A 14,137-nucleotide genomic window follows, 5' to 3' on the forward strand; every position below is an offset into this window, starting at 1 on the left:
GCTCAGTCGGCTAAAGTCTGACTCTTGGTTTTGGCTCAGGCAGTGATCTCAGCATCATGGTATTGAGCCCCGTGTCAGGCTCTGTGCTCAGTGCTGGAGTCTGCTTGCTCTCTCCCTCATCCTCTGCCCTTCCCCTGCTGGGCACATGCTCTCTCTCTCTCTCTCTCTCTCTCAAATAAATGTGAGAAATCGGAAAAAAGAAAGTTCACATCAATGTGCACAGTGTTACAGCTGGCCAGAGGCTCTCTTTCATGTGTTTTCTGCGAGCGGCATTCACTAGCATACCAGTGAGTACAGACACCTGAGTACAGTCTTGACTCATTGGTATGCTGGTGAATGTGGGCTCCCAGAAAGGGATGGTAAGGTGGAAGGGAGGGGCGAAAAAGAAGGAAGGAAGAGAAAGACAAAGGGGAAGAAAAAAGAACGGCTCCAGTTATTAGCATTTGCCAACTTCTGTGGTGTAAATAATCCTTCCGTCACCAGCACGACATCCCTGCACATGGAGTTAGCGGAGGAGTGACAGTTGGCTGCAGCTGGCTGCAGTAGTCTGTCTGTTGTCTTATACTCAGTTTCTAATTCATTGGGCTGTACAACTGTTATGGTTTATGTAGCCACTTAAAGTATCTGTGTAGGCGTGCGTGTTGGCTAGTTTTGTGAAAAAAATATTCAGAATACAGAAGTTATTTGTAAATTGCATGACATTTTCTGGCCCAATTGAAAATGCCTTTTTTCTTCAGCAAGTTTGGTGTGCACAAAAATATCTGGCTCCGTCTGTTTCAGAGGAAAGTCTGAACTTGGTGGTGGTGATTAGAAATGTCTGTTATGCGTCTGTTACAGTGATCTGAGCAGGTGTGGAGTTAAAGGGAGTCTTCTCTTTTTATTTTAGGCGTTTTTGTTGCCTTCCTGTGACATCGCTGTAACAAGGAAGGTAGTTCCAGTGTACAGAAAGTGGATCCTCCAGGACAAACCTGTGTTCATGGAAGAACCAGATAAAAAAGAAGCTGCCCTACAAGATGCTGAAAAATTAGGATTTTCAGAGACTGACAGCAAAGAGGTAATACGTTGTCGCTTGTTTCAGTTGGGAGTACCCGTATTTTAGCAAAGTCTACACGATCGGGCGAGGGTGCCAGTCAGTGGGGCACAGGCCAGAGGGGCTCTTTTATCGTAGTTGCTGCTCTCCAGTTGCTGAGTTCCGTGAGGACCTGCTTCAGTGAGGCTGCTTCTGGGCTGTCTTCAGGATCATTGGTCACCTCCTTCCCCTCAGGCTAGGTCCGGCTGTGCATGGCAGCTTCGTCATTCACTGTGGCGGCAGAGTTGTTTTATGAACCATCGTATGTTCACACGTCTGCGTATGACACTAAAAATGTCACTGCCGTATTGGTATTGACATGTTTAAACAAATAGCATTTGAGAAACTAAATTTAGAATGTTTTGGCAGTCTTGTCTTGTGCAGTGGCCTGCCCAGAGCAGCCGAAAGGACTAACCCAATAATGAGTGCTATCTCCTCTCTTAAGAAGCCTCACTTCAGGGCTGGGTGCTGTCCTCAGAGTGAGTGCTGCTGGAATGGAACTTTTCGTCCTGGTTAGGTAAAGCTAGAGGCTGGATAAACCTAAAACGACACAGTGGGATCTCTTCCTGAAACAAAATATCTGTCATATTTCTATTTCTGGCATGCTGTTTTGAAACTAGTCTGAGAAATTATTTTTTTTAAGATTTTTATTTATTTATGTGACAGAGAGACAGCCAGCGAGAGAGGGAACATAGCAGGGGAGTGGGAGAGGAAGAAGCAGGCTCCCAGCGAAGGAGCCCGATGTGGGACTCGATCCCGGAACACCGGGATCACGCCCTGAGCCGAAGGCAGACGCTTAAGCACTGTGCTACCCAGGCGCCCCTGAGAAATTATTTCTAAAAGTGGGTGTTGTAGCAATTAACAACAAACATTTAAGACTATTTGTAATCAAAGGCATATCACTTTTAAATATCTGTATTAATTCCATAATTTTTGATTTTTTAATATTGGTGAAATCATTTTAATAACTGGTCATGAGGTCAAAACGAATAGATAAGCAAATGGAATTTATCACACATTTTAAAGATCTGTTTTAGAGACTCATTCAGTCACTGGACCTGTGTTTATTTCTTCAGCACATACTAAACACTAGGCACTGTTTGAGGTGCTGGAGGTGGTGAACAAAATGGAAAAAAGACTCGCCCTTCTAAAACCTCTATTCTCATGAATTTTAGTAAGTGTAAGGAATTAAATATGTGAACATGTACTTCTTCCCCCTCCGTGAACTGGTTTTTATCTTCTAAAGACCTCATCTGACGGTTCTCGTCATAAGCGATCTTCCAGTTGGGGACGAACATACTCCTTCACGAGTGCAGTGAGCAGAGGATGTGTGACGCAAGAAGAAAATAAGAACGGGAAAGCCGGGGCCCAGGCTATGCTGCAGGTACGTGGCTGGCCGGAAACATAAAGACCTCCGCTTGGAGTCCATTGAACATTTTGTTTATTGTGATAGCATCATTAAAGTACGGGGATATTTGTATCTACCTGTCAGTAAACAGCCCTTAAGTTCTCATTCTGAGTTTTCTTCCTGACCGCTCATCTTCAGTTTGTAAAGATTCTTTTCTAGTCGAAGGAGACCTATGAGCCGGTTGCAGGTTTTTGAGAGGGATTATTACGCAGTGAATGTGAAATGACTGAGATCCAAATCTTAAAAAGCATGTCCTGAACACATATGGGGAGTTAGTCCGTCATCTGGACTCTAATTTGCAAGACAAGCATGGTGATTCTATAATCCCATAAAGAATATTCTTCTTAAAAATTGCCTGTTTGATGATAAATGCTCTACTTTTTAAATCTTTATCTGTATGAATATTTAAATAGAACCAGTGCCATTTGGGAACATTGGAAAGAACAACTTTGGCTGATCACTTAATCTTCCCAGACCTCAGGATTTTACCTCAAAAATGGGGATTGGGAGATTGATTACCTCTTGGCCCCCATCTACGTGGAAGGTTGTTAGGTCTCTAAGTGAAAACACAGAATGCCTCTTTTTCCCCTGCTCCCTGGCGCCCACCCTCTACCCCATATCCACCTGAGGTAGCATAGGCATAGCTTGCCTGTTGCCCAATTTTCAATGACATGCTTTTGTCATCCATCTCTCAGTAGGATTCCTTGTCATGGTATCCTTTTTGCTTTCAGGTTCATTAGCAGTTTAATACTCTGTGACTATTGAATCTTCTCATTTTTCAGTGAAAATCAGCAAATAATTGGAAATCAACTTGAAACAAAATGAAGATGATTTTACTTGAGTAGCTTCAGAGAACTCTGGTGCCAGTTGTTAGGAAAATCTGTGCCCTCACCAGAGAAGTGCATGCCGGAGTCCCTAGCCTGTGTCCCTTGGTATTCCTTGTCCTCCAAGTGGATTGCCATATGCCATCCTCAGCCATCCCACTGCCAGTATCTCCCTAGGTTCAGGAGAGTGTTAATTTGCTTTCTGAAAGGATCAGTTACATCGACTTGGCCAGACCAAGAAAAAATACTTTCCACTTGATTGTAGCACAACAGTGTTCAAAAATGTTTAGTTTGGATTCTAATAGCTGTGTTTGTTCTCTTTGTATCCAGTATCTTTGGTCCTTTCCTTGGTTCATTAGGAAAAAGTGGCCAAGTACAGGTTGAATAAGCTAGTACTCTTCTCCAGTTGCTGTTGAGAGGTACAATTTGGACGTATTAATTTCTTTTTAATTTTTACCTTAACCAGTACTGACATGGTAGTGAGAAAGATTCATGGAGTTGGCGTTTTGATCTTGTTTAAAAAAGAAAATGAGCGGAGAATATAATATATGAAGACTCCTCACTTTTACTTGGGAGTATGCAAAGTTTCCAATTCACATCAAGAAACCAAATACCTTGAGGGAAAGATCTGTCTTGCAGCAGATCGTCTATGCCCTACGTCTTCCAAACACATGGCCGCGAGGGGCAGCTGGGTGGCTCAGTCGGTTAAGCCTCCGACTCTTGATCTCTCAGCTCAGGTCTTGATCTCAGTCAGGGTAGTAAAAAAATAAAGTGGCCACTAAAATTATACTACCACTGCTAGAGTTGGTTAGTCAAAAAGTTCTTTGTTTTCCTTTTTCCCACTTGAAAGCTAGGAAAGTCTTCACAATTGCTGTTATCATCTGTTACCAATTATTACAGTGCTTATTTAGTAATTCTTTCTAGAAAAGTAGGCCCTGACACCTTTTTAATCTTGCACAAGATAATCTTAGAGGCTGTCAATATCTAAATTCACCCACTTGACTTTTGAGCATGTTTATTTTAATTTCTTCAGTCCGTTTGTGCATCTATTTTAAGATGTTGTGTTGATAGATTTCATTCCCAGGTGAGCCAGAGAATTCTGTTTGTTCCCAGATCCTTTGAATTTGTACTGCTGAACACAAGGGAGACTTAAGAAGGCATAGGATCTAGGTAGATGGTACCCATCCACCTTCATCACCAGACTGACAACTCAGTCTCCTAAACTGAAGGGTCACTGGTGTCGTCTGTGTCAGTAGTAACACAGTGGTAACTTTACTGTAGTGCCCCTAAGCAGTCACTAACGACTACGTAACAGGCCACATCTGTGCGTCTCACCATTTTCTACTGAAACATCCCTGACAGGAATGGACAGTGAACTTGTACCCCAAAGGTCTGAGGTAGAGTGTAGAGCTGTTGGCTGGTCATCTAAGTTTTTTTAAATCTGTTTTTATCTCAAGAATTCACATAGGTTTTATATCCTACTGCCTAATATCGTTCTCCTAGTCAAGGTATATGCACCTGGAAGCTCTGTACTGTTGACCATGTGGCCGTGCCGGTTTCCTGCCTCCCTACAGCTACTAGAGATCTGCGCCCGTGTTGGGTGGTGCTGGCCGTGCTTCCTACCTGCAAAGTTCATGTGCTGGGAGATTCCACAGCAATCAGATGGTTTTTCCCAGCCACTGTCTGACCACTGCTCCTCTTCCTCTCCCCGTCCCCGACCCCAAAATTTCTCACCCAGAAGCAGTGATCCTATCTTACTGTTTTCCCCTTTTCTTTTGAGGTAATGTAAAAAGAAGTCTTCAGAAAGTTTTCTGATTCATAAATTTTCTATAGTTGCACTATTAATTTGTATTAATAATTTTTTTCTAGGAAAGGTCTTTCAAGTGTGTCAGGTGATTCTAAGAGAAGCATTTTAAAGAATCTTGAGTATGTGTTGGTACCACTTGCCTTAGTTGAAATGACTCCAAGGTGATTGTTTAGTAGAGGGAAATTAATATCATTATCTTTAAGAAAAATTTGTTCAGATTTATGTGTTTAGTTACATTTATATGTTTACTGTAAAATTTGTTGATTTCAAGGTATTTTTGACCAATGCAGCAAACGTCTTTTTGTTGGAACCATGTCCTGAAGTTCCCATGCTCTTAAGAGAACAAGCTGATGCCTGTAAAGCTGTTTTGATTATTCGTAGGCGCATGATAATGGAGCTTACAATGAATAAAAAGACATGGTAAGTTTATTTCAAATTCATTAATTCTGTAAAACATGTTTCTGTTTTTCAACATAATAATTAGAACGTCAAAGCCTCCACTTACTGATGGCTTTACAAAGTGAACAGTAAGATGATAATCAATCTTCTGTAACAGTTTCTGTGAATTATGAAGAAGTATCCAGCACTTTGATAGTTTATTTTTATTATTGGCTTTAAAAATGTTACTGAATGAAAAGTAGTCATATTACTTAATAGTAGATTTTTCCATTTTAAATTGTCATCAGACTGCTTTGTGGAAAAGCAATGCAACTGGTGTTTTCTATCCTTCTTCATAAGCCCAGGAGCGGTTGTTAATTGCTCTGAAATGCTGTTAACTGATTTTTATTGCTTCCAATTTGAAGCTTTGAATTCACTTTGGTAAACCAATTATCTGAAATGACAGACTGTCAGAATGACCGAATAATAGTACCGTCAAACATATAGTGGCGTCATGAAAATGTGCTTATGCGAAATGTTTTCGTTTTTCTCCTTTGTTTTTGTTTGGTGTCTCTGTATTTATAATACCCCGAAAGTACACAGTGCTGTGGGTTTTTCCCACGCCCCCGTCCCATGATGAGCGCATCACTCCAGCTTAGGACGTGCTTTCAGACGTTGTCAGCAACAGAGACCTCAGAGCCACTCTGTAACCCTCTTTCTTCATGCCCCTCAGTTCTAGTTGTAAAATGCCTCTCCAGCCCGTCCTTTACGTGTTCCTCCCACCCATCGCTGCCCTGGGGCGGCCTGGCTGGGTCAGCCCTGCTGTCAGTGGGCTTTGGCCTCTGTGCTCAGTGCTCAGGGCTGCTGCAAACCAGCTCTGGTGGCCACTTCCCTCCTGGAAGTCCTCAGTGGGGCCCCGTTACCACACCTGTGTTCTGGATGCTTTTTCTTTTCTTTTTTTTTTTTTTAGTTTTAGTTTTATATATTTATTTAACACAGATAGAGACAGCCAGCGAGAGAGGGAACACAAGCAGGGGGAGTGGGAGAGGAAGAAGCAGGCTCACAATGGAGGAGCCCGATGCGGGGCTCGATCCCATAATGCTGGGATCACGCCCTGAGCTGAAGGCAGACGCCTAACCGCTGTGCCACCCAGGTGTCCCCTGGATGCTTTTTCTGGATGTCCTTGAGTCAGCACTAAAGGGAAAGCTCTGTGTGCACCTGGTGGAAAGCATAGAAATGAGGCAGGACTGACCTGGCAGGGGCCCCTAGGGCTGTGGAGTCCAGCCTTTTCCTTTCTCCCATGAAGGGAGGGTGGGCCCAAAGGAATCCCATCAGGTAGCAAGTTCACTGGTACAGAAACCACAGGAATCAAAATGATTATTTTAGGATGTAAATTCCAGGGGCGCCTGGGCGGATCAGTCGTTGGGCATCTGCCTTCGGCTCAGGGCGTGATCCCGGTGTTCAGGGATCAAGCCCCGCATCAGGCTCCTCTGATGGGAGCCTGCTTCTTCCTCTTCCACTCCCCCTGCTTGTGTTCCCTCTCTCGCTGGCTGTCTCTCTCTCTGTCAAATAAATAAATAAAATCTTTAAAAAAAAAAAAAAAAGAAGTAGAATAGTTGTTGTACCGAGAGTTTTGTCTTCTCCCAAGTTACAGCCGGGACTAGCTGCAGACACCAGGGGATTTTGAACCAGTAGTTTTGTTCATGATAATAGCTGATTTCTCCGTAGCTCAGATCCTGATTACAGTTGATCAAATAAATTTTGAGACGCTAAAAGAAAATCAAGATCAAGTGCTTTTTATTTTAAAGTTCATTTTATTCCTAGTAATTTAAAATATTTTGTTAAAACTCATTCTTCTTCCAAATGAGGGTGATTCAGTTCTCTTGTTGGCTTGTTGGTTTTAGACACTCATGGTGGCGTGGATCCGAGCAAACCTGTGTGTGTACATTTCTCGAGAGCTCTGGGATGACTTCCTTGGTGTGCTGTCCTCCCTCACGGAATGGGAAGAACTCATAAACGAGTGGGCCAACGTCATGGACTCCTAGACAGCAGTGCTGGCGAGAACTGTTACGGAGTTGAGATGACAAACCTACCTCTAGACAAACTAAGTGAACAAAAGGAAAAGAAGCAGCGAGACAAAGGTACTTCTACTCTTACAGAGAAATACCAGATGTCTGAGATGGAGGCGGAGTGTGTCTATACATATAGGCAATTAATGCATGGAATTTTGGAATAAACCATACAGGCCGTGTCTTTTTAATGGTGGTGTCGGATGGTGTTTCATAGCACTCTGTCCTCGTAGTAAGGATGATGAATTTATGAAGGGGCTGTGGAGGAAGAAAGAAGATGAAGGGGAGTAGCAGTAGTAGCAACAGGAATAATAATAATGGCTCGTGCTTGTATGTATTCTCTCTCTTCGCCCTCTTGGTAACTTCTGAGTTACTATCCAGGTATCACAGACAGAAACTGAAGTACAGAGAGTCCGTGGTGATGGGCTCACTCAAGGTACCTAGCTGAGAAGTGGGAAAGCCAGAAATTGAAGCTGGGAAAGTCCACCTCCGGGCACCACACTAGAAAGACGTATTCCAGTGCCTGCTTAGGCAAGGTAGAAAAATTCTGAGTGTTTCAGATGGGAGTCATTTTGGCTTTTTTTGTTTCTAGATAAAAGTTGTTTTGAGACCTCGAATCAGATCAAGGTGGAAAACATCCATGGTGGTTTCTACTGGGGACAACAATTTGTCTTCATTACTGTTTTAAGGCTGTGACACAGTCTTGGGATTAATTCCCTTGTACTCCAATTTATTGTGTAAAGATTTTGAGGCAGTTCATAGAAGTACCTATAATACAATAGATAAAATGGGTAAGGACACTGGGGCAAATTTAAAGGGAGCGGAGTTGCCGGAGTGGTTAAGATGCCAGAATGCATGCCAGAGAGCCCCCTATTCTTGCTAGGGAGGGAGAAGGGGAGCAAGCTTAGATGTGACTCTGATCTTCACAGGGTTACAGCAGAGGATCACAGATTACAAATGGGGAACATCGACAGCTTAGGTGATACATAGCTTTTCTTGGTCCTAAAACTTGGGAGGAGTTTCTTCTCCCAAGATGCATAAAGTATACATTGCTTGCTTTGGGTAGACTATAGCCTCAACAATAGCCTTATTATAGACTGTATCAGCTTTTCCTGTGTGACAGATCACCCCAAAACATAGTGACTTAAAGGAACAGCCAGTTGTTTAAATCATGATTTTATGAGTTGGCAGTTTGGGTTGGACACAGTTGGGAGTTCTGCTGGATTCCCTTCTGTGTTTGTAGTCAGCTAGGCTGTCAAATAATCAGCCAGGCAGCTCTAGGGTTGGCCAGCTGTCAGCTGGGGCAGTGATGGGGGGACTTGGCCACATACCTTTTATTGCCCAGCAGGCCAGCTCAGGCTTTTTTGGTGAGGTTTTAGGTTTCCAGGAGCAGCAACAGGGCAAGCCCAGATTTTCCAACGCATTTCAAATCTCTGCTTGCTCATTTTGCTAGCAAAGCAAGTCATGTGATGAAGCCCAGGGTCATTGTGGGAGAGGCCCACAGAGGATGTGGATGTGGGGAGGTGTGAACCAATTATGGTGATTACTTAACCATATAAACATGTCATTAATGGGACTGATTCTTATAATATCTTCGCTGCAGTCTGTGAGTGGCTGTATTTATTTATAGGAAGGTAAACAATCTGAAAAACAGTTTATGGAATGATACAGAATGAATTCAATTATGTAATTAATGCCTTTGGCAAATATTTCTGATTGATCTATCATCTTGCTTATGAGGAGATAATGCTAAGTGAAATAAGTCAAGCAGAGAAAGACAATTATCATATGATTTCTCTCATCTATGGAACATAAGAACTAGGATGATCAGTAGGGGAAGAAAGGGATAAAGAAAGGGGGGTGATCAGAAGGGGGAATGAAGCATGAGAGACTATGGACTCTGAGAAACAAACTGAGGGCTACAGAGGGGAGGGGAGTGGGGGAATGGGATGGGCTGGTGATGGGTAGTAAGGAGGGCACGTATTGCATGGTGCACTGGGTGTTATGCGCAACTAATGAATCATCGAACTTTGCATCAAACACCAGGGATGTGCTGTATGGTGACTAACATAATATATTTTTTTAAAAAATTTTTTAAATTAAAAATAAAAATAAATTCAAATGTTCATTATAAAAATACTTGCCTTCTAAGCACTGGATTTGTGGAAACAAAATATACTCTCAGGAACCTGGGTGTGAAAACCACCCATAGGTGGCAGCCACCAGCACATTACCTGTGCAGAAATCTCTGTCTTGGTCTCTTATCTCCTGTATTTCTCTTGGATCCTTGACCACTCATTTGAAATACTTGACCAGAGCTCTAGGAGAGGAAAGCAGAGAAGTGATACCTAATTTTGCAACAAGAGAAGCTGCCGATTATATACAGTTGGATTTATGAAATCTGCTGAGTAACACAGGCTATGCAATGAATGATAAGGAAGTCAGCCTTTAGATTATTTTTCTTTTCTTATCCTTTATCAGGCTGTGTTCTGTTCTCCGAAAGGAGCCACCGTGGGGAGATCCTGTTCTCTCAGCTGGCGGAGCCACCCGGATGTGGCCGAGCCAGTGCTATCGAGGAGCGCCACCACATCTGGGGCACGGGGAGCTGAGAAAGCAAGAAATATTGTTCGCCAGGATACAACTGGTAAACATTTATTTAAGTGCTTCTGTGAGGTCCAGTTGCTATCTAAGATGGATTTATAGGAATAAAATGTTTTAAAAGCTTTAAAATTCGACTCAGAACATAAATACATGGCCTTTTATTAAGTAGGATGTTTCCGTATCTTTTAATTGTCTCTTCTGTTCTCTTCAAATCTGTTTTTGATACTTATTTCTGAATCATTCATTGTGAAAAAGAACTTGAGCTGTCACTACTGAGTGAGATATATGTTCAAAAGAGAGAAAATAGATATTTTGTTAGAAGCCTAAAACAAATAGATTCTCAGTAATCGCACAGCTGCATCATGTTGTTGAGCAGCGTGAATCTTAGTGTGGCGCTGTTCCAACACAGAAAAAGAGAATAATGCACATAGTTTGCAGGACTGGAGGGGGATATTGAAGTGCCTTGCTTCTGTTGGGAAGTGGAGCTTTACATGCCTGGGGCTGTTGTCCTTCTACCCTGTTCCCTCAGTGAAAAACAATGGAATGAAATCCACGGTCTCCACCCAGGCTCAGGCCAGATTCTCAGCTCCCTGAGGTCCAGCTCTGACCTGTGACCCCTACGTAGGACATAAGTCTTGCATGGGAAATGGCTGGGTGAACCAAGGTCCGCCTGTTCTCTAGGAGCTGTTCAAGAAGCTGCTGCCCCATTAGTGCCTGGGCTCCATCTGGTCCAAGCGCAACAAGCCTGGCAGTGAGCACCTGGCACCCACAGTCCGGGCCACTGTCGCCCAGTTCAACGGTGTGGCCAAGTATGTCATCACCACCTGCCTTGGCAACCCAAGCATGACAGCCCGGGATAGGGCCATGGTGGTGGAGCACTGGATCAAGGTGGCCAAGGTATGCAATGGGAAGCCCAGCCGAGGTGCTCTCCTGAGTCTCGGGCACTGCTCTTCCCTTGATCAGGTCTCAGGGTGGAAGGCCCTGGTCTTTGCCCTAGGACTGTGCAGTCCCTAGGCTCTTTGGTCCAGGGGCATGCTGACCTCCCCTTGCGTGGCCCTATGCTGGGATGCTCCGTTTCTGCCTGGCTCCTTCCTTGGAGTGAGGTAAAATCCTCCTCCTCCTCTGGGCCTCACGTGTGCCCTTCGGCAGGTCCCTGGACAGCGGCTTCCTCCAGCAGGAGCGCCTTCCCCTGAGGGGGACTGAAGCTTGAGAGCCAATCAGGTGCTGGCTCCCCAAGTGACATCCCATTCTCTTCCCTCCCCAGGCCTGTCAAGCCCTGAGGAACTACTCGTCCTTACATGCCATCCTCTCGGCTCTGCAGAGTGTCTCCATTCACCGCCTCGAGAACACGTGGGGGAAGGTTTCCAGGTGAGTAGGCCTCTCTCCATGGAGGGACCAGGATGGATGAGGGAGCTCCCAGAGGCTTGTCCTCTTCCCCCTCAGGCAGCTTGGACCTTCTGGGAGGCGGCAAACCCCGACCACAAGACCTGGGCTGGTGGGTGCGTCTCTCAGCCTTCCTGGTGAAGAGGCCACCATGCCTCCCGCTTTAGAAATCAGTTTTGCCAAATGTCCCACACGGGGCTGAGCTGCATTAAATCTCTTCACGTGTTTCCTTGACAGCCACTAAGCTCTCTGCCCATTTGAACCCCAAATTGACCCAAACAGTGTTTCTCAATGAATATGGGAAGGGAGGCCCAGGACGAGCCACATGAGAGCTCCCTCCCATGTCCTACAAAGACCTTAGTGCTCAGAGGATCCCAGAAGAAACCCTCAACCAGGCAGGTTGACACTTTGGGGTTCTCAAAGAAAAGGCACTCGCACTCAACCCTGCCACATTATTCGTCCATTGATCCTGCCTCCCTTGCCTCTCTTCAGGAAGCCATTGAGGATCTTTCAAAAGCTGTGCAGCAAGGACACCGCACAGGGCAGGAACCTGCTCATCAAGGTAGCCTGGAAGGTGGAGGTCTGGAAAGAGAGGAGGGGTGGGAGGGAACAGGGTCCTGCGAGGATGAAGTCGGGAATGGTCTGAAGCATTCCTTGGGGAGGGGAAGCCTTTGGCATGAATGTGGTGACAGCCTAGGTGAGGATGCTGTTGGCGGTGAGGGGGCAAGCAGGTGGTGTCCAAGCAGACTCCCTAGCCTTGACACCGTCTCTCTTAGTGTCGACAGCTGCTCCACATGGTCACCTGGGGTGGGCCAGGAGGCTGGAGCTTTTTCAGGGGAGGGTCCTTGTGGGCAACAGAGAACAGTGACTCATCCCACTCTCCCCCTTAGGACACAGGGTGTCGTGCCCTTCCTTGGCACTTTCCTCACCAAGTTGCTGATGTTGGATACCGCAGTGGAGGTCTATCTGGAGGTGGGTGAGCCTGAAGATTGTGGGGGATGGACCAGAATCTGGACCTTTGGGAATAGAGCACCCCTGTAATGAGCCCTGAGCTCTCAGGACTCGGCAAACCTACCCTGATGACAGCCTCAGAGCTGTGCCTGTGAGGCCGGGGTCTCTTGCCCATCTCAGCAATGAGTGAGGCGAGACTGCAGTAAGGACATGGCTCCCGGTGCCGAAGACTGGTGAAGCAGCAGAGCTTCCTGAAGGCAAAGCTGCATGAGGTCTGTCTGAGTGGACCTCAGCCTCCCCCGGTGAGTTTGCTCGTGGGGGGAGAATGAAGTCAGGACCCTCCACGTCAGCAAGCACCTCCGTAGCCGCAGCAGCCCCTTCCTGCCTGAGGCTTCGGCCTCCCCTACTGTCTTCTGAGAGGGTGGTGCTGCAGGGTCCCGACCTGTAGCCAGTCCATCTGCCCCATGTCCTCCTTTCTCTGGACCCCAGAGCCTGGCCTAGATCCCAGGCCCGCTATCTGTGTATGCACAGCCCCTCACGGGTCCTGGCCATGGTGCAGCATGAGAAGGGATGGGAATCAAGTGCTCCTAAGAACCAGGGGCCTCATTCTGATGGACTTTGTCTGCATTCCAGGGGAATGAGATCAACCACCACAAAAGAAATAAGGTGAGCATATGTGGCGCTTCCCGCAGGGAAGGGTAGGGAGTGGGCCTCAGAGATGTCCCTGGGAAGAACATTGCTTGGCTCCATGCCCTCCACCTCACATTTCCTGGGATCCCTTGAGAAGAAAGCAGTGCAAGTCCCATCCCGTTAGGAGATGGGGACAGAGCATGGCATCCAGGAGGACTTCCCGGAGGAGGGGCTACTGATACTCACCTCTGAGAACAGGTGGAGACCGGATGAATCTGCAGGGAGGAGGATGGCCATGTGTGCCAGGACGGGGGACGGGTCCCCGGTCCCGCTGCTCAACCCTCACCAGACCCTGCAGCTCCCTGCCCCCCCAGGCTCCCTATACATCCTGTGCTTCTCTCTCTGCTCAGGAATATCAAGTCATGACGGACATCATGCTGCTCCAGGTGGCTGCCGAGAATTACACCCTAGAGCCCGAGGATCCTTTTTGGGCCTGGTTCCAGGCTATGGAGCCGCTCAGCGAGGCTGAGAGGTGAGGCCCATCAGGAGCTGGGTCGGTGAGGTTCGGGGTGGACTCTTTCTGCTGGCCACTCCTGGGATCCTCCTTCCCTGGGCAGCCTCAGGCCTTGTTGCCGGGGCGCCAGACTCCAGCTGTGGGCAAACACTGGCAGGGACTCTTGAATGGAAGCTCCTGGGCAACTCACAGGTGTCCCTCTGTCCTTAGCTACACCCTGTCCTGCCAGCTGGAGCCCCGGTCCTAGCTGGTCAGCAGCACTCAAGAAGGAGAAGAACTGGCCGCAGTCAACCTCAGGGCTGAGCAAGTGTCCAGTGGCCCTGCAGGGATTCCTCAGCAGCTGCATCCTTGCGCCCATTTTCTCCACACCCCTTCCCCCCATCTATTTCCTTATGTAGGGGGCACCATTTAGTTGTTTTAAACAGTCCCGTGATAGATTTGCATGTTAGAGTAAAGCCCTTGTTTTGTTTTAGAGCACAGGTGTGTGGTTTGGGTCTTTTACT

General features: G+C 46.3%; 1 protein-coding gene across 4 annotated transcripts in view; it reads left to right on the forward strand.

Annotated features, from left to right (window-relative positions):
• LOC123786223 (focal adhesion kinase 1-like) overlaps positions 1-11,525 on the forward strand; it is a 99,279-nt gene extending 87,754 nt beyond the window's left edge. The window contains exons 4-9 of one of the 4 annotated variants that reach the window (XR_015721038.1): positions 887-1,054; positions 2,316-2,453; positions 5,399-5,528; positions 7,391-7,627; positions 10,037-10,199; positions 10,838-11,099. The gene's annotated coding sequence lies outside the window, so the exon portion shown is untranslated. Of the gene's footprint in view, positions 1-886; positions 1,055-2,315; positions 2,454-5,379; positions 5,529-7,390; positions 7,628-10,036; positions 10,200-10,837; positions 11,100-11,420 lie in introns of those variants that run through there. The other 3 variants (XR_015721037.1, XR_015721036.1, XR_015721039.1) reach the window with 3 other exon arrangements.
• The last annotated feature ends 2,612 nt before the right edge of the window (positions 11,526-14,137 follow it).

This window comes from Ursus americanus, chromosome 22 (genome assembly GCF_024610735.1).
Source record: "Ursus americanus isolate L20-20 chromosome 22, mUrsAme1.1.p, whole genome shotgun sequence".
Taxonomy (NCBI): domain Eukaryota; kingdom Metazoa; phylum Chordata; class Mammalia; order Carnivora; family Ursidae; genus Ursus; species Ursus americanus.